Source organism: Hippocampus zosterae, chromosome 1, assembly GCF_025434085.1.
Source record: "Hippocampus zosterae strain Florida chromosome 1, ASM2543408v3, whole genome shotgun sequence".
Classification (NCBI taxonomy): Eukaryota; Metazoa; Chordata; class Actinopteri; order Syngnathiformes; family Syngnathidae; genus Hippocampus; species Hippocampus zosterae.
In genome coordinates, this window is record NC_067451.1 from 28027493 (window position 1) to 28046605 (window position 19113).

Below are 19113 nucleotides of genomic sequence, written 5' to 3' on the forward strand. Positions count from 1 at the left end.
GATCAGAACTCGAGTGGTGTTTTGTTATTGGACTAAGGGTGTCCACATGTGCACTTGGCACCAGGACACCCTAGGCCGTAGTTCGATGATCGACCTTGTGGTCATGTCATCGGATTTGCGGCCGCATGTTCTGGACACTCGGGTGAAGAGAGGGGCGGAGCTGTCAACTGATCACCACCTGGTGGTGAGTAGGCTCCGATGGTGGGGGAAGATGCCGGTCCGTCCTGGCAGACCCAAACGTATTGTGAGGGTTTGTTGGGAGCGTCTGGCGGAATCCCCTGTCAGAAGGAGTTTCAACTCCCACCTCCGACAGAGCTTTTCCCATGTTCCGGGGGGGGGGGGGCGGGGGACATTGAGTCCGAGTGGACCATGTTCCGTGCCTCTATTGTTGAGGCGGCCAATCTGAGTTGTGGCCGTAAGGTGGTTGGTGCCTGTCGTGGCGGCAACCCTCGTACTCGCTGGTGGACACCAGCAGTAAGGGATGCCGTCAAGCTGAAGAAGGAGTCCTATCGAGCCTTTATGGCCTGTGGGACCCCAGAGGCAGCTGACGGGTATCGACTGGCCAAGCGGAACGCAGCTTTGGTGGTCGCCGAGGCAAAAACCCAAGCATGGGAAGAGTTCGGTGAGGCTATGGAAGCCGACTTCCGGACGGCTTCGAGGAAATTCTGGTCCACCATCCGACGTCTCAGGAGGGGGAAGCAGTGTGTAACACACTAACACTGTGTACAGTGGGGATGGGGCGCTGCTGACTTCGACTCGGGACATTGTGAAACGGTGGGCAGAGTACTTCGAAGACCTCCTCAACTCCACCAACACATCTTCCTTGGAGGAAGCAGAGCCCGGGGACTCTTAGGTGGGCTCTCCTATCTCTGTGGTCGAAGTCACCGATGTGGTTAAAAAGCTCCTCGGTGGCAAGGCCCCAGGGGTGGATGAGATCTGACCGGAGTTCCTCAAGGTTCTGGATGTTGTGGGGCTGTCCTGGTTGACACGCCTCTGCAACATCGCGTGGTCAACGGGGAGAGTGCCTCTGGATTGGCAGACCGGGGTGGTAGTCCCTCTTTTTAAAAAGTGGGACCGGAGGGTGTGTTCCAACTACAGAGGGATCACACTCCTCAGCCTCCCTGGTAAGGTCTATTCAGGGGTGCTGAAGAGGAGGGTCCGTCAGGATGTCGAGCCTCAGATTGAGGAGGAGCAGCGTGGTTTTCGTCCCGGCCGTGGAACAGTGGACCAGCTCTACACCCTTAGCAGGGTTCTCGAGTGTATGTGGGAATTCGCCCAACCAGTCTACATGTGTTTTGTGGACTTGGAGAAGGCGTTTGACCGTGTCCCTCGGGGAGTTCTGTGGGGGGTGCTTCGTGGGTATGGAGTACCGAACCCCCTGATACGGGCTGTTCGGTCACTATACCACCGATGTCAGAGTTTGGTTCGCATTGCCGGCAGTAAGTCAGAATCGTTTCCAGTGAGGGTAGGACTCCGCCAAGGCTGCCCTTTGTCACCGATTCTGTTCATAACCTTTATGGACAGAATCTCTAGGCGCAGCCGAAGCGTTGAGGGGGTCTGTTTTGGGGGCCTCAGTATTGCATCCCTGCTTTTTGCAGATGATGTGGTGCTTTTGGCTCCTTCAAACGGGGCTCTCCAACTCTCACTGGAGCGTTTCGCAGCCGAGTGTGAAGCGGTTGGGATGAAAATCAGCACCTCCAAATCTGAAACCATGGTCCTCAGTCGGAAAAGGGTGGAGTGCCCCCTCCGGGTCGGGGAGGAGATCTTACCCCAAGTGGAGGAGTTTAAGTATCTTGGGGTCTTGTTCACGAGTGAGGGCAGGAGGGAGCGAGAGATCGACAGGCGGATCGGTGCAGCGTCTGCTGTGATGCGGGCGTTGTATCGGTCTGTTGTGGTGAAGAAGGAGCTGAGCCAAAGGGCGAAGCTCTCAATTTACCGGTCGATCTACGTTCCAACCCTCATCTATGGTCACGAGCTATGGGTCCACGGGAGGGGCTCCGAGTCGAGCCGCTTCTCCTCCACATCGAGAGGAGCCAGATGAGGTGGCTTGGGCATCTGATTCGGATGCCTCCTGAACGCCTCCCTGGTGAGGTGTTCCGGGCATGTCCCACAGGGAGGAGACCCCGAGGAAGACCCAGGACACACTGGAGAGACTATGTCTCCCAGCTGGCCTGGGAACGCCTCGGGATCCCCCGGGGAGAGCTGGAAGAAGTAGCTCGGGAGAGGGAAGTCTGGGCTTCCCTGCTAAAGCTGTTGCCCCCGCGACCCGGCCCCGGATAAGCGGTAGAAGATGGATGGATGGATGGATGGATGATTTGTTGTGTGGTAATCAAAGCTTACTTATGTCGTTTTACTGTAAATAGTTAAAAGCTTATAAATATACACAGAGATTGGAACTTTTTGTTGACCTTGTTTTGAGATGGGTCTTTGTTTTTGTACTTTGTAATTTATTTTTTGTACCACTTCATGTTGACTACTCCATTTTGAGTATGTTCAGAAGAATATAAAAAAGACATATAAATAATAAATATTTGATATTCTGTATATTTTGTACATTAGTAATTCATTTTACACATAATTTTACATTATTTTTGGTCGTAAATCAATTAAAGCAACAACAACAACAAAAAAAAGAGGAGCCGAAAGAGCCAGCTCTTTTTAGTGAGCCAAGCCAAGGCTCTAAAAAGAGCCGGAATTGCCATCACTACTGGCCAGAGCCAAGAAAAAGCAATATTTTATGCTTTCAAGTTAATAGAGATGCTACATATCCACCACTTGAGCAAACATTGACCTAAAATTACGTAACGGATTTACAATTAGGAATCTCAGCATCTTTTTTGTTTGTTTGTTTAATAATAATGCACTCTCATTACCTTGGGGCTGGCCTCAAAATCTCATTATCTGCATTCATTGGGGCTTGCCTCCCAATCTCTGGTATGAGTGGTTGCAACAGATCCCGGGAACAACATCGGACATCTCATTCCAGAAATGTGCAGTGCTGGGAACAGCAAGGATACTGCGCAGAACCCTCAAGCTTCCTGGCCTCTGGTAGAGGACCTGAGCTGAACAAGGGACGGACACCACCCGAGGGGGGGTCAGACGAGGAATTACACATATATACACATACATACATACATACAGTAGGGCGGCCCGGTAGTCCAGTGGTTAGCACGTCGACTTCACAGTACAGAGGTACCTGGTTCAATTCCAGCTCCGGCCTCCCTGTGTGGAGTTTGCATGTTCTCTCCGAGCCTGCGTGGGTTTTCTCCAGGTACTCCGGTTTCCTCCCACATCCCAAAAGCATGCGTGCCAGGCTGATTGAACACTAGGTGCGAATGTGAGCATGGATGGTTGTTTGTCTTTGTGTGCCCTGCGATTGGCTGGCAACCGATTCAGGGTGTCCCCCGCCTACTGCCCGAAGACAGCTCGGATAGGCTCCAGCACCCCCCGCGACTCTAGTGAGGATCAAGCGGTTCGGACAATGGATGGATAGATATATAAAATAAGAAAACCTTTATTAGTCTCGCAATGGAGAGATTCCCAATTCACAGCAGCAAAGTTATGAAAGGAATTCAATACAATACAATACATACAATACAATATACTGTATATATTTTTTCCTTTTTCTTTTTCTGCTTGGCTCTCGACGAAGGCGGACACTTTTTGCACTGCTCCTCCTGCCCTCACCCCGACCCTTTCCGTGCTCGCCACTTAGTCCTTGTGCTGTCTTTGTCTAACTCTTTTTCCTAGCCTCCTACCGTATTTTTCATCCAAAGTACTAACCATGGAATTAGTTGGCTGGTCTCTCGATCTATTAGGCTTCCTGCATAGTGTTATATACAGTACTATAATATGCATTCACAAACATGATAATGTTGTGTATTGCTTGTATAAAAGTAACAAATGCAAAGTGGCCACTTTGGACTTAAAGTGTCGAGAGTTCTTTTAGTGATCACTCATAAAATGTTCCCCTTGCTCTTCTGTGCTGTAGGAAATCTCTTATTGATCCTCTCGCTTTACGGGCTTGACTATATCTCTGAGGTCGAAGTACGAACATCCACAGAGGATTATGTTTAAGGTTATAGCTGCAGGTCAATACACTCAAGACTATTAGCACTGACGTGGTCTCTGAAGGAAGGTGGAAGGGAACTTGAAACACATTTTGTTCAACGTGGGCATGTTTGGTTTGAAAGCCTGGATGGAGGTGGTGGGCTTTCTCTACATGCATGGGATGCTTGGCTGCCATGTAGCTTTACCACAATACATTGAACGACTCATCAGATAAATCCCATTTGACCATTTGCATTGGTGCCTCGTGAAATTATTCATTTGCTTTTAATGGATAGAAAAAGGAAGCGAGCTCTGGTTGATTGAAAGGACTTTGAATGAATCATAAATAAGGGGGAAATGTATTCATGAAGGATGAGGTACGTGTACGTTAGGCATGTCACGGAGATATTTGCAGACCTAAAGGCGTGTGCAGCATACTGATAGAGAAACCATTCGGTAAGAAACAGAGAGGTGAGAGCTCCAGCTGTGGAAATTGTGAGCTCTAATTCATATCCCCTTGGATGCGGCGAGATCAATATGAATTGATGTCTTCTTTTTTCTGGGGGGAGAAAAAACTTTCTACTAAAACGCACTTTCAACTGCTCAGGGGTACAGTGGATTTCATATTCAAACCCTTTGATGATTGACAGGTGTGATGGATGGTGCAAGTGCTGCATTCAAAGCTCAATTTGGGATTTGATCCAACCGTCCAGCATGACAATGCTCTCACAAGTTTTTTCCCCCTCAACTCTGTCTGCGAATGTGCTGTGAAATCAACTTTTGGAAGGGGCTAATCAATTATAAACACGTCTGACCCAGCAATCGCTTCAGTTTTTCTTTCTTTCATTCATTTTATTATTTTTATTTTTTAAAAGTCAGACATATAGGAATGGCACTAAACTGAGGCTTGGAGAGCCTTCAGCCCTGTCAATTTGTAGTTAAGTCCCTCAATGATTTTATTTGATATTTTAAAATATATTTAGATTTTATATTTGTGGCCTGCTGTATCATCCGCAAGGGCACACCTTGCAATTTACCTGTAATAATACACTTGCCAATCTCATTCATGGACACCAACAAGTTCAAATATCTGCTTCCTCAATGCCAAGTACTGTGTGCGCTTCGACCACACTGATTTTATAGGAATGAGGGGACCTAGTTCCTTAGGCTGGGAGTCAGCTGCGCTCCATCCCAGAATGGCTCGCAGCAGCACAAAACACCCCATTCTATCTGCGCTATTCAAGCAAAGTACCAAAAAAAATTAAATGTGCACTGTTAGACTCCAAACTGGACACAAAAATAGGGCACGTGGCATTAATTGATCCTCACTGAGCTGAAGTGTCAGAGGTTTTGATGATTTCATGCATTATAATGGTAGCAGGTCCCAACTTTGTTTTGAACTTTAAAACTCCTTCGGCACTCGACATCTGTTAATTAAGGGTACGGATAAAACCTATTAATTAATTATATTAGTGTCTCCATAATTTTGTCATCAAAGTGAACTCTCATCTCCACTAATTTCAGACACATGAACCTACTGACCGAGACTTTGACTAACCTTACATACTGTTTTGCATGTGTCATTTATGTTTAGAAATGAATCCCACATAGGCTAAAGTGTAACATCGGAAAAGTACTGTAGCGACATCGTTTGCCCTTGCTTTAGAGACCTCCTCTGGTCATATGATTAGCCCATTTAAAGATTACTGGTAATGCTGGATTGTGGCCAGGGATCACACAAAGGAAAAAAGAAGAGATTGGAGCTGAAGATTGCTACAGAGTCCTACCCTTTCTTCAAGAACTGCCACTGTAAGTATCACAAGACAGGGTGTGTCATGCTGCATCTCCCATCTGCTCAATGGTGGACAGCAGAGGACACTGTGTGCCCTAGTCCTGGAAGTGAGCCTACCTCAATGTTTTGACTGTGATGTCCTTAACTGCCTTAATTGGAGGCCACCTACAATATATTGATTCTCATTAATGAGATAACAGAGAAAAGTGTTACCCCGAGGCTGTTCAAAACACACAGAGGTTATTTAAGTACACAATACTGTGTAAGACAGGTTGATAAAAACACAACAAAAACATTTGTTTTGCATGTGATATGAAAAGTAATAAAATATTCCTATTTTACAAATACGAGCCTGCTTTGTGTGCACAACTTTTGTGTAACGGTCCCAAGATTTTGTGACTACTCAAAGAATAATATTGGTTTGATGTGGTGGTTTGGTTGGTTGATGATGCAGATGATTCACACAAAATATTCGTTTGGGTGTTTTTGCATGACCACGAAAGGTGAAATTTTGTCCGGGAATTTTGGATTGCTGCAATCAGGATCCGCTTACATTCAAAAAACAGTTGGATCACAAATAACAAAATGTGGAATTATATTTCACCCAATTACAGATTTAAATTTTTGATATTTGACAATAAAGTTGTATCCAATCCAATCCAAGAAGGACTGACCCACACTCAATTTGAGCCAAAAAATTGGGTTATTCAAGTTTTGACCCAACTTTTAGGGTTAAATGAATATAGCAAGATGGAGTCAAAACAATGCAAAAAAAAGTGAGTTATTCCATTTTGACCCAAATTTTAAGGTTAAATGAATATATCAAAATGAATCAAAACATTGCATTTTTTTACACACTCTTAAAGAATAACCCGGATCGAATGGATCCAAGTGGCAGTCAATCCTAGTATGCCCCCCCCTCCCCCACCCCTCGCGACCCTTGTGAGGATGAAGCAGATCAGAAAATGGATGATTGGATGGATGGATGGATCGGCTCAATGATGTCATAGATAGAGCATACAAATTATAACATTACAGTCGATCAGTGATTTTTGCATAAAATACAAAATATTGACCGATTTCGATCCTCTTGATCAGATCATGGTAAAATCGAGTAGCCACTCGGTTGCTTTTTCAAGGTAACTGAGGCAATGTTTTGTTTATTTTTGTTTTGCTTCCACACTGCTGAAGTCACCGGACCAAAGGCATGTCACAAGCTGATCAGTTCGCCCCGAGTTGGGAACACTGACGAAAAAGCTACTGGCAACGCATGTGATTGCCAACCAGTCCAGGGTGTGTTCTCCTCTTTGCCCATAGTCAGATGGGATCAGCTCTGGCTTCCCATGGACCCGTACAGCTGTACGGATGGAAATTAGAATGGATCCACCCGTCCACTGCTGTTCTTGATGCAAAGTCATGGCTGCATATAGATGAAAATAAACATGGTAAACATACCATAACATTACCATTAACCTTTTCCTGCATACTATCTGTTGGTACTAACTACGTGTGCCAACATGTGATTTATGAGTTGTGCACAGTGATGTTATTGTAGTATAACCAGAATAGTAGTGTACTTTCTAACAGAAGGAATGCATTTAACACAATATGGGAATTTGTCTTGCCGGATAGCTGCAGGAACTGCAGAAGGAGGTCATATGATTGGACGACAAACCATTTGTTCATTTGTGAAGCAGCACAACAAAGATGTGGAAACAAATGCTCCAGTCAGCCACATTTCACAAAAGTAGCTGTCAGAGATGTTAGGAGTTAGGAGATGTTCATCAGTCTATTAAGTAATTGAACTTTGAGCCCTTGATGCCCCGTGTAACCTGAAAACAAGATAAACTGCCCGCTGTAGTAACCGCTGTCCTTGAAAGGACTAGAGGAGCATGATTAATTTAATACACCATGTTTCCAGTGGTAGCCTCACATTTTCTTTAGCTCTTCTTTCTTAACAATGACTAATGACTCTTATGATATTCCCGCATCAGTCAAATTTCTGCAACATGTATATTTAAAAAACAACACCAATCTCAAGTATTAACTGCTATATCTTTTCTTCACCAAGTAAGATACCATTTCCATCCAAACTGGGACTGGTGTTGCTTTCTTCAGAAGTCTTCTTTTTTTGGGGGGTCTCTTCTCTCAACCATTTTTAGGTTAAAATTAATATTTGGGCCCAGATGGGTCCCAAGTGAATTTCTATTGGGTTGTCAATTACATTTTGGTATTGATCTGAAGAAGGAAACTCTGCTCATTTCTGAAGCTCAAATCCAAGCAGCCAGATAATATATGGATGGACAGTTACTGTTTCAGCATCAACACTGAAAATGATCATCTGTGAAAAAGGACGATGGGAGCAAAACAATATGGGCCACTTCAGATTATTTTTGGTTGTTTTTGTTATTTAGGAACTTTCCTTTCCTTAGATATCCAAGCGAGACCACCTGTCTAGAGCCAAAAATTGTTAGAAAAAGTACTGTCATGGTTCTGATAGTGACCAAAAGGTGGCACTGTAGGGCTCCGCCTGCAGCGGCACACCTGTTGGTCATTGTTTCATTAGTTTGTTTAAAAGGACTCCCGGCACGACCACTCAGTGCTGGGTCATTGTTGCTGCTTGTTTGTTGGTGTGTGCACATGTCATGTTTTGTTTTCTGTCTTGTTTTTTTTGCTACTTTGATTTTGCTGGACTTTATTTGAGTGAGTTTTTGAGTTAGTTCCTCGAGTGTATTCCTGTTTGCATTTTTGTTAAACATATTTTGGTCACTCCACCCTGCTCCTTGGGGTCCTCTGCACTACAATCATGCAAAACACGACAGGTACAGTGAAACATCCCTTCAACGAAATCACACAAGCGCACACGCACACAAACGTATGTGCACGCTATTTTTATTCCAATAGTGCATAAGTATGTGTCCCCTATTTTTATTTCAATAGTGCATAACTATGAGCACACACTTATTTGACACTTCATATTGTCAGTGTAGAAAGAAAAAAAGGGAAAGAATTTGCAACATTGACGGTAAGCATTCACTTTCACTTACATCAATTTCTTGGACAATGTATTTTATTTTGATCACTTTTAACACCTCTTCCAGCATAAGAGCTCTTCTTGTCTTCGCTGCTTGACACCCAAAGGTCCGTTTTGTAGCCATTTCAGCAATGCAACATTCAGCGGCGTCTGAATCTAACAGTAACAAATACTTCCTGGACCCGGTGGCTTTTCTTTCCATCATCTCACTGTCTCTAACTCGACCTCCGCTCGATTGCCACCCAAGACAGCGTTGCTCAGCTGATGTCATGCAATGAACTTTTAAAGCCAGCCACGGGACGCTTTGTAGTCCTCAATGGCCATAGTTAGCGTGATGGAACTTGCCTTCTCTATAATTAGTGCTCCAGTTAGCACAAGGTTTTTAGCATGATAACAAGTAAAGCATTCCAGGAAACGTCCGTTTATTTCACTGTCCATCGAGCCACAAGCAATTTACTCTGAGCAGCTAATCGGATGCATTGCACTCTATCTTTCACGGATCTAGCAACAGTATCTACACACATGGACGGTGAGGTGCCTCTTGGGCAATCGGAGGCCAGGATAATGCTCGGTAAGCCAATGGCAGAGCAGCTATCAGTATGTTGCGTTCAGGAAACTCGCAGCAGTGACCGAAATAAACCTAAATTAACCTTAAGAAATTTTGCGGGTTTTTTTCTGCAGGGTTTCAGCGGGGGACCGCGTCAGCGGCCTCAACCGGAGGCGTTCCACGGCGGCAGGGACGCAGAAGCAAATCCCCACCTACTCATTGGCCAGCGGTTTATTGTACGGTGCGGCGCATATCATTACAAAATTGAGTTTTCTTCATAAATCTGAGCATGCGGCTCTTAATCAGGTGCGGTCTGTACCACGGGATTTACGGTATTTAGATTCTAAAAAATTCTGGTTTTTTTCTATAAATTAAGAGGAAAAGCCAACCTTTATTTCAAGAGCATGTATTAATTGAGAAAAAAAATCCCACATTAAGGAATAACTCTTAACCATCAAATAATGTGTCACCCAATTATGGTCACCCCTGATGTTCATACTTTGTACAACCCCCTTTTGCCAGCGGAACAGCACCTAATCCCCTATTCTTTCACCAAATGGGAGAATACCCAAAGAGAGCTCTTTTACCATTCCTTTTTGCACAATCGGTTGAATCATCCAGCGACTTGTGTCACAAGTTTGATGGGGTAGAGGTCTGGGGAATGAGATGGCCATGGGAGTAGCTTTATTCTGAGTCTTGTAAACCATTCCTCTGCATGGATTACAATGGATTTAGTCTGTTGATCAATGCCTTGCGTGCCTCTTTACTTCTGCAGCCAATTGGCATTTGTCCGCTGTTGTCAAAGATAGACAATCTACAGTGGTACATTTTGCCAGCTTTGTTTTGTCACAAAGTAAGACATTAAGTCTTTGAATAGTACATTTCATCTGACTAATATGCTGTATGGGTGTCATATGTTATATTACTAGTTATTCAAAATGGCAGCCATTATTCACACGTTTCATAGTGCATTAACGATTACACGATTGTCATGCTTTATTCCATCTTTCCCATCCGCAAATAACCTGGTGGGGCTTTTACAAGGGTATAAACTTTAACTTTGACAAGGCTTCGCTTTAGGACTGTCTTCCCGCCACTAGTGTATACTTCACACAAGGAGCAAGTCGCACATTATCAAATAGCTGTCTTGGGCAACGCCGGTTATACATGGCATAGACCAGGGGTGTCAAAGTCATTTCACATTGTGGGCCACATACGGCCTCGGTAGATGTAAAGTGGGCCAGACCATTAAAATTATACCATACTCTGCTATAAATAACCACAATCATGTCTTTTTTGTTTGGGTGTAAAGAAGCACAAGGACATTAGGAAAATGTTGAAATTCAATAAACAGATCTTTTACTAAACATTTCATGAAGCTCATTAGATTTCCTTCAACAAATGTGCAATTTACTTTTATCGTTCACGTATATGTATTGCAACTGATCCCACTAATTGTTAAAAGGCACACAACTTTAACAAGTAATTGGTATTGAAAAATATAGTAATGCACTTTTAAGATTAAATGAGATTGATGAAGAAAGGAATTTTTAAACCATTTACTCGTGCGTATAAAATCTAAATGTAATCCCTGCCTACACCTTACAAACTAAAGAGAGTGCTATTAATGTGTAAAGAATAAAGTATTCACATGTCCTTGATAGCGTCTGCTGTGCTGGGTCGGTCTCAATAACAGACTGAGGCTGCTGTTGTCTTCTTCTCTGATCAAAACAATGTTGTCTTTTACTCTGATCAAACTAGCAGATACTCCATGAACCATATTAAAAATATTCATTCCATGGCTTTTATGCATTTTTTCACTTTTAAATTATCTTGTGGGCCTGATCAAACCTCCTTGAGCGCCGGTTACGGCCCGCGGGATGTATTTTTGACATCCCTGGCATAGACAGTGTCGACAGACCATGAACACTCATAATAATTTTGAAAAAGAACTGAACCTATGCTACCTGCAGAGAGATCATTCGAGTGAACCACGACACCATCATTGACTATGCTAATAGTGATTTCAGATTTGATGTAAATTTTTGATTCAGACCGGAGTCTTAGCTGTAGAGACCTTATCAATGAAAAACTGAAGGAATCTGTTGCACATCTCGGGTGAAGAATCCGAGCAAGTAGGCAGAGGGGGTTTGAGTACAGAATCTATCGTTTTAAATAGTGCGCGTGGGTTGTGACGGTTAGCTAGAATAAGGTCCGACAGATATTCTCTTTTGGCCTCTTTTACTGTGAGCTTGTCGTTACGCCAGCAGTCTTCCAAATTTTATAAGAGACATGCAATTTGTCTTTTTCCACTTGCGTTCAGGTTTGCGACACCCCTGCCTAGCTGCGCGGGTCATGTCGTTAAACCATGGCTCGGGTTTAGGCTTTGGGAGCACAGTTTTTGAAGGAGCCACCAAATCCAGGATGGCACGGCATGACGAGTCGAACCAAGAGTTAGACGAGGGTACGCAAAGGTTATTAAAGGCATGTTTAATTTATCTATGATGCATGTTTTAGAAATGTGTGAGGAAAACCGGAGTACCCAGAGAAAACCCACACAGGCACGGAGAGAACATGCAAATTCCAGACAGGTTCGCCGGGGCCTGGCAGATGTGTTAAGTGCATTGGAACGAATGTCCATTATATGTTGGTTTTTGGTATTCGTGGACTGGCACAATCGAAATCCTTGTACACTTGAGGTTTAAGCACTTGACACACTCTTTTCCTGGCACATGTTCAAAACACCCGGCCCTCCCCAACCACCAAAAAGAAAGAAACCTGATCCTGCCCTGCCAGTCTGTTTTGTACAGACTCTATTCTCTGCCATGTAAGGATTTGTGTTTGAGTACACAATACCGTATATCCATCAATCCATCCATTTTCCATTGCCTATTCGGGGTCAGGTCGCAGGGGCAACAGCTTTAACAGGGAAGCCTTGACTTCCTTCTCCCCAGCCATATCTTTTAGCTCTTCCCGGGGTTCCCAAGGCATTTCCCGGCCAGCTCGGAGACATATTATGTCCAGGGGCCTCCTGCCGGTGGAACGTGCCCGGAAAACCCCACCAGGGAGGCATCTAGGAGGCATACGAATCAGATGCCCGAGCCACCTCATCTGACTCCTTTTGACATCGAGGAGAAGCAGTTTGACTCCGAGCCCCTCACGGATGACGAGCTTCTCACCTTATCTCTCAGGGAGAGCTCCGACGCCCTGGCTGTGAACTGCTCCAGTGACAGTTCGCGATCATGGGTTGATAAAGCCAACAGCACCACATAATTTGCAAAAAGCAGAGATACAATACTGATGCCACCAAATTGGACCCCCTCAACGCCTTCATTAAACCTAGAAATTATATCCGTAAAGGATATGAACAGAATCGGCGACAAAGGACAGCCTTGGCAGAGTCCAATCATCACTGGAAACAAATCCAACTTACTACCGGCAATGCAAACCAAACTCTGACATCGGTGGTATCTGGACCGAACAGGGGGATTGGTACCCCACACCCCCAAGCATCCTTCTCAGAACTCCCCAAGGACATGGTCGAAAGCCTTCTCCAAGTCTGCACAGCACAAAATGGTTGGGTGAACTCCCATGCACGTTTGAGGACCCTGCCGAGGGTCTAAAGCTGGTGCCCTGTTCCACAGCCAGGACAAAAACCACACTGCTCTTCTTGAATTAGACACTCGACTTCCCGACAGACCCACCTCTCCAGCACCTCTGAGTAGACCTTACCAAGGCGGCTAAAGAGTGTGATCCTCTGTAGTTGGAACACACCTACAGGTCCCCCTTCTTAAAAAGAGGGGCTACCACCACAGTCTGCCAGTCCAGAGGCACTCTCCCCGATGGCCACGCTATGTTGCCGAGTTATGTCAACATCCACAGCCTTGAGAAACTCTGGGTGAATCTCATCCACCCCCAGGGCTTTTGCCACGGAGCTTTTTAACCACCTCGATGACTTCCACCCCAGAGATGGGAAAGCCCACTTCAGAGTCCAGAGACGCTGCTTCTTCAAAGGAAGGGGTGTTGATGGAGTTGAGGAGGTCTTCTAAGTATTCTGCCCACCGACTCACAATGTCTCGAGTCAAGGTCAGCAGCACCCCATGCCCACTATACACAGTTTTAATGGTGAACTGTTCTCCTTCCTGACATGTCCAGGATTTCTTCGAAGCCGTCCGGAAGTCGGCTTCCATTGCCTCACTGAACTCTTCCCACGCCCATATTTTTGCCTCAGCAAGCACTGAAGCTGCCTTCCACTTGGCCTGCCTGTACCCATCAGCTGCCTCTGGAGTCCTACAGGCCATATAGGCCTAATAGGACTCCTTCTTCAGCTTGACAACATCGCGGCCGCCTCAACGATAGAGACGCGGAACATGCTCCACTCATACTCAATGTCCGCTGCCTCCTCCGGGACGTCAGAAGAGCTCTGCTTGAGGTGAAACTTGAAACTCCTGACAGGGGATTCTACCATATACTCCCAACAAACCAATACATTTGGGTCTGCCAGGTTAAACCGGCATCTCCCCCCGCCCGCCATAGGAGTCAACTCACCACTAGGTGGCGATCAGTTCACAGCTCCGCCTCCCTCTTCAGCCAAGTGTCCAAAATGTTTTGCGTGATGGTAGTTGGGAGTAGTTGGAGGACCCTAAAAGCAGGGAGGCAGGGAGGAGCAGGGGTGGACTGATCATAATGTATTTAACAAAAATGCAAACAGGAGTACAACTAGAGGTACTCAAACAAAGTCCTGGAAATCATAAAGAGCCAAAGTAACAAAAGATACATGTGACGGAAAACAAAACGTGACAGGAGTAGGGCAGACAGACACTCACATACTCACAACTCATAATGACCCAACAAAGACTGACATAACTCAGGGAACTGAATACAAGCAAAGTGACGAGACAACGAGAAACACCTGGACAAGACACAAAGAGTTGAGGGAGCTGATTGGTTAAACACAAGGGACACGGACACTGAGAACAGGTGGCGACAAAAGGGGCACATGAGAGAACAAAACCAAACATAACCAAACAGAAACATAACACAAAACATGTGGCAGCAAATCTGATGATAAGACCACCAAGTCAATCATTGAACTGCGGCCACTGTATATCTCAGTTTAAAATGTGCTGCAAATTGTGGTTCCATTCCAAATTGTTGAAAGTGCCATGCAGCGTGTCAAGAATCTTTAGAGCCACGTTCCATGTTGCTTTTTAAAACATAACTATTTTTCAATGATGAAAATATTAGCAACAGGCAGCAAGCAGTTGACAAAGGTGGAGTTAAGAGAATCATCAATGTGAGAAAATGTTGCCTTTAAATGGAAGATGGATTCCACCGATGGAAGTTGAGTTCATTTGGTCCTTTTATTCTCTTCATCCCTTAGCCTTGACATTTATCTTGTCATCATCCCACTCCAGTCTCCGTCTTCCTGAGTTATCTGAAGCTGATTGTGAGTTTGGAGAAGTGCTGTCCTATTGTTGCCTCGCTGACCGAAAAGATTGTCATAGCTGCAAAGAAACAATACATATATCTATATATATTGCGCGTCGTCCCGCACGCAGTCTGTCCTTCCGTCTGTCCCTTTTCAAAACGTACCTACTTCACCGCGCCGCTGCGCGCCGCCACTGCGCCGCTCAGGCAGTGGCTCACTACGATTGCGCGGGCATCTTAGCGAAAAAATGTTGTCTACCCACAAGCATTGCAATGAAATTGTTAGTTATTTAGTAGAGCTCAACATCTCTTTATTTTCGCGATAAGCAATGAAGATGAACAAAAAGTTGAACCAAGCAACAACACTTTTGTGGGCCGAAGGCCCACCTTACCAGCCTTCCGCAGGAACTAGCTGATGAGCCGCCCGGAGGGCGGCGAACCAGCTAGTACTGTATATATACTGTATATATATATATATATATATATATATATATATATATATATATATATATATATATATACATATATATATATATATGTATATATATATATATGTATATATATATATATATATATATGTATGTATATGTATACAGTATATGTATATATATATATATATATATGTATGTATATGTATATATGTATATATATATATATATATATATATATATATAATACAGAGTATAGTGGGGAAAATGGTATACTTTGATTTCCTAATTATAAAAACATTGTTGTGGCATTTGCCAGTTGTATATTGAGACTGATCCAATGCATTGTTTTAATAGGATAACGCTTTTTTCCAGGGGTTTAATTTAATTTTATACTGTGTCAAAAAGTGTAGTGCCTGAAGTACATCCCGAAATGTAAAACATCTTTGACTTTATCATGAAGATGTTTGATCATTTTAACATTTTCTCTCATTGTTCTGAGCATTGGTCAATGCCAGCGATGTCAAACTCATTTTGTCAGGCCACATTGTCGTGACAATTTTCCTTGGAGGCCCTTTATTACTGTAAAATTATACCAAAAAAAAGTCAAAAATAATTGATTTATTTAACTATTGTCAAAGTGACGGTTTGAGGGGTTTTGTTAACAAGAAAATGCTTTCACTATTTGTTATCCAAGAGATGTGGATACTGGAAGCTACCATACAAGTTGGTCACTTGAAGTGTGAAAATGTGTCACTTGAAGGTGCTTGTTCTGTGTATGATAACGCTTGTCTTTTCAGTTTGGGGAGTTCGGGACTAAAATAAAAGATCACAGGGAATGAACAAATGCTCACCGATATTTCCTCCCACTCATGATCAGAGCGCAGCAGAGTCCTGCTCCTGCATGGCTGCATGAAATTTCAAATCAGCCTCTGCCCGGTATGACTGAGTTTGAGTTTCGTCGAGAACAAGTGGAAAATGGAAGCACATCTTCATGATGAGATTGCACCGCAGTCTTGAGATTACATTCGCCGTGACAAAATGTGTCTAATTGCTGGCGACAGTCGGGATAACTTCAATTCCCAGCTAATTATAATTTAGAAGAAACCATCCCTCCCATTATTGTCTTTTTGTGAAAGTAAAAGACAACCCCAATTTTGTGTGATAATAAACATTTCTGAAGTACACAAGATTACACTTTCAAAATATAAAAACTAGAGCTGTCAGTTTAGTGCGTTTTTATTGGTATTAATTTAAATGAATTTTGTTTCACTGACAAGACCAAAGTTACCTGTATGTTTTGCAGTCGTAAACTGAGCTATCATCATAGCACGTCGAGTCTGATGACACTACGAAGAACAAATTTGCTGAAGCCATCGCTAAATGCATGGCTACTGCATGCTAGCCTGTCAACATTGTCCACAGCTCGACTCAAGCTGAAATCATTTGCATTACATCTAACGACTCCACTACGGATTGCCAGCGAGAGCCTCCATTACAAGCTGTGTACAGAGATTGTACATAGCGGAGAAAGCTAAGGTACACCAAGCGGGAGAAGACACTATTTCGGGAGAGAACGTTGCGGGTTCAGTTGAGGGTTCAGCAATGCAGTGGTAGTGACCATACTGAAAATAAAATTGTTGTCCAGTGTTGTCATCGAGCCAAGTGTAGTCATACAAAATGATGTCTACACAAGCACCAACAGAATTAACATAGCCTGACTGCTGTGTTCAAAGCAAACTTGAGAAAAACGAAGTATGCAACCATGGCTTAAATCCCCTATAGGCTGAGTACTTAGATGTGCACTTTATAATGTTATATTGCTCTGTTTTGAGTCCATAATAAGAGCTGTTAAAGCAGCTGTTGTGTTACAAAATATTTTTTTCACTGTTGTTGATGGACAGTAATATTGTGTGAGAGATTATGTGTGAATAACTGCTCCAAGTGAAAAATGTTCATGTAAAATTGAAATTGTTATTTCAGTAAATATTTGCATTTTGCACATAGAAATCTGATTCATGATTCCATGTTGATGAGAGCATTAAAATGGGGAAAAATAGGACAAAAAATATGAAAGGAAATTCATAAACGAAAAATAAATGCATGAGTAAATAAGATGAATTTTTAGTTAATTTGAGTTAATTAACAGCCGCATTTTTAATTAGATTAAATATTTTAATAGTTTGACAGCTCTAATCAAAACATTTAATTTTAAACCTGGGCTGCACGAATGTACCCGCGTAGTCAGACCTCAGACTTTCAATTAACATTTCTTTAATGCACTGAGGAGACAAACCCTTCAGTGATTTGAAGAAAAAATATATATATTCTGCAGCCATTCCAAAGTCTTTAGGCCTGGAGTAATATGTTCTGATGTCTTTGTTCTAGTCAGAACCCCAGTTGCAACATTCTGAATGAGCTGTCGTTGTTTGGTCCTCTTTTGAGGGAGTCCACAAGGAGACCGTTACAATAATCAAGTCTACCAGACATAAAAGGCAGGCTAAGCTTCTCCTAGTCTGTTTGGTGCATGCAACTTTGAAATTGCTTTCTTTCTTAGTATTGTAGAATTATTATTCTTCGGCCGAATGAATTCCCTTTTTGAGCGCGTACACACAAAAATGGTCCGTCTGATGAGGATTGACATTTGGTAAGCTTCACAGGTGTGATCCCCTAAATTCAATCAGTCACACCCTCGGGAATACAAATTAAAAGGCAGGCATTTGACTCCAGATGTCCTTTATATTCATTTATATTCTTCATATTTGTTCACCTGATGGATGGTTTCCATTCGATTAATCGACCAGCTGGTGTTAATTTTGACAATAAATTTACATTTTAATTTTACACTTTTCAGACTAAAATTAATTAGTCATCTGATTGTATTTTAGCTTTACTCAAATTTTAGTCCACGCAAACAGAGCAATTTTCATCAACTAAATGAATCATTAATATAGTCGATATTTTCCTTCAGCATACATTAAAACTTTTATCCAGAAAAGTGTCATCTAACACGCAATACACCCATTGAACACAAACGTGTCTTTTTGACATTTTGTTTCAAGGATAAATGTTGAAATGACATGATGGTACTTTTAAACTTAGTTTTGAACTAAGCGGTACATAATTTCCCCAGATTCGTTACAATGAATGCAACCACGTTTGAACATTAATCTAAAGAAAGTGCAGTGCGCAGTCCTTGCAGCAATGCTGGTAACACAACGACAGAAGGCTAAGGTTTATTTACTTGGGTTCATCTTAAGGAAAGCACTTTGTGCTATTGGGACTTTTGCTGCGTTACGTTTTCCACTGTGACACTGGGCACTCAAAACGTTAGCAATGACAGCATTATTTACCTTACCGTCTCGGGATAAGTTGCTGATGGTGTAGTGGTACACTCGCCTGCCTTGTCCGCGGGCAGCGTGGGATCAGTTCCCACTCGGTGACGGTGTTGTTGTGGGTGTGAATGGTTGTTTGTCTCTACATGTTCCCTGCGACTGACTGCCGACCAGTTTGGGGTGTAGCCTTCCGCTCAAAGTCAACGGTCATGAAAATGGGTGGATGAACATCTCAGGATGTACTTTCTGTAGATGACGCCGTGACCCTAATGAAAATGCTGCACAGTAGAATCACATTGAGAGGGCTATCATTTTCAGTCAATGTAAATACATCCATCCATCCATTTCCAACACAACTTATCCCGAAGAGGGTGCAGGGAGTTGCTAGAGCCTAATGTTTGTTCGAGTGCATGTAATTAAAGGAGTTCTCCCATTTCAACATCCCACCCAAAGTATTTTGAAGACGACACTAAAATAGGCCATCTGACGAATTAGAT

The 19113-nt window shown here is 43.3% G+C and overlaps 1 protein-coding gene across 1 annotated transcript in view; it reads right to left on the reverse strand.

Moving 5' to 3' along the window:
• The window catches only part of ctnna1 (catenin (cadherin-associated protein), alpha 1), a 132960-nt gene that overhangs the window by 95730 nt on the left and 18117 nt on the right, over window positions 1-19113 (reverse strand). The window lies entirely within an intron of this gene.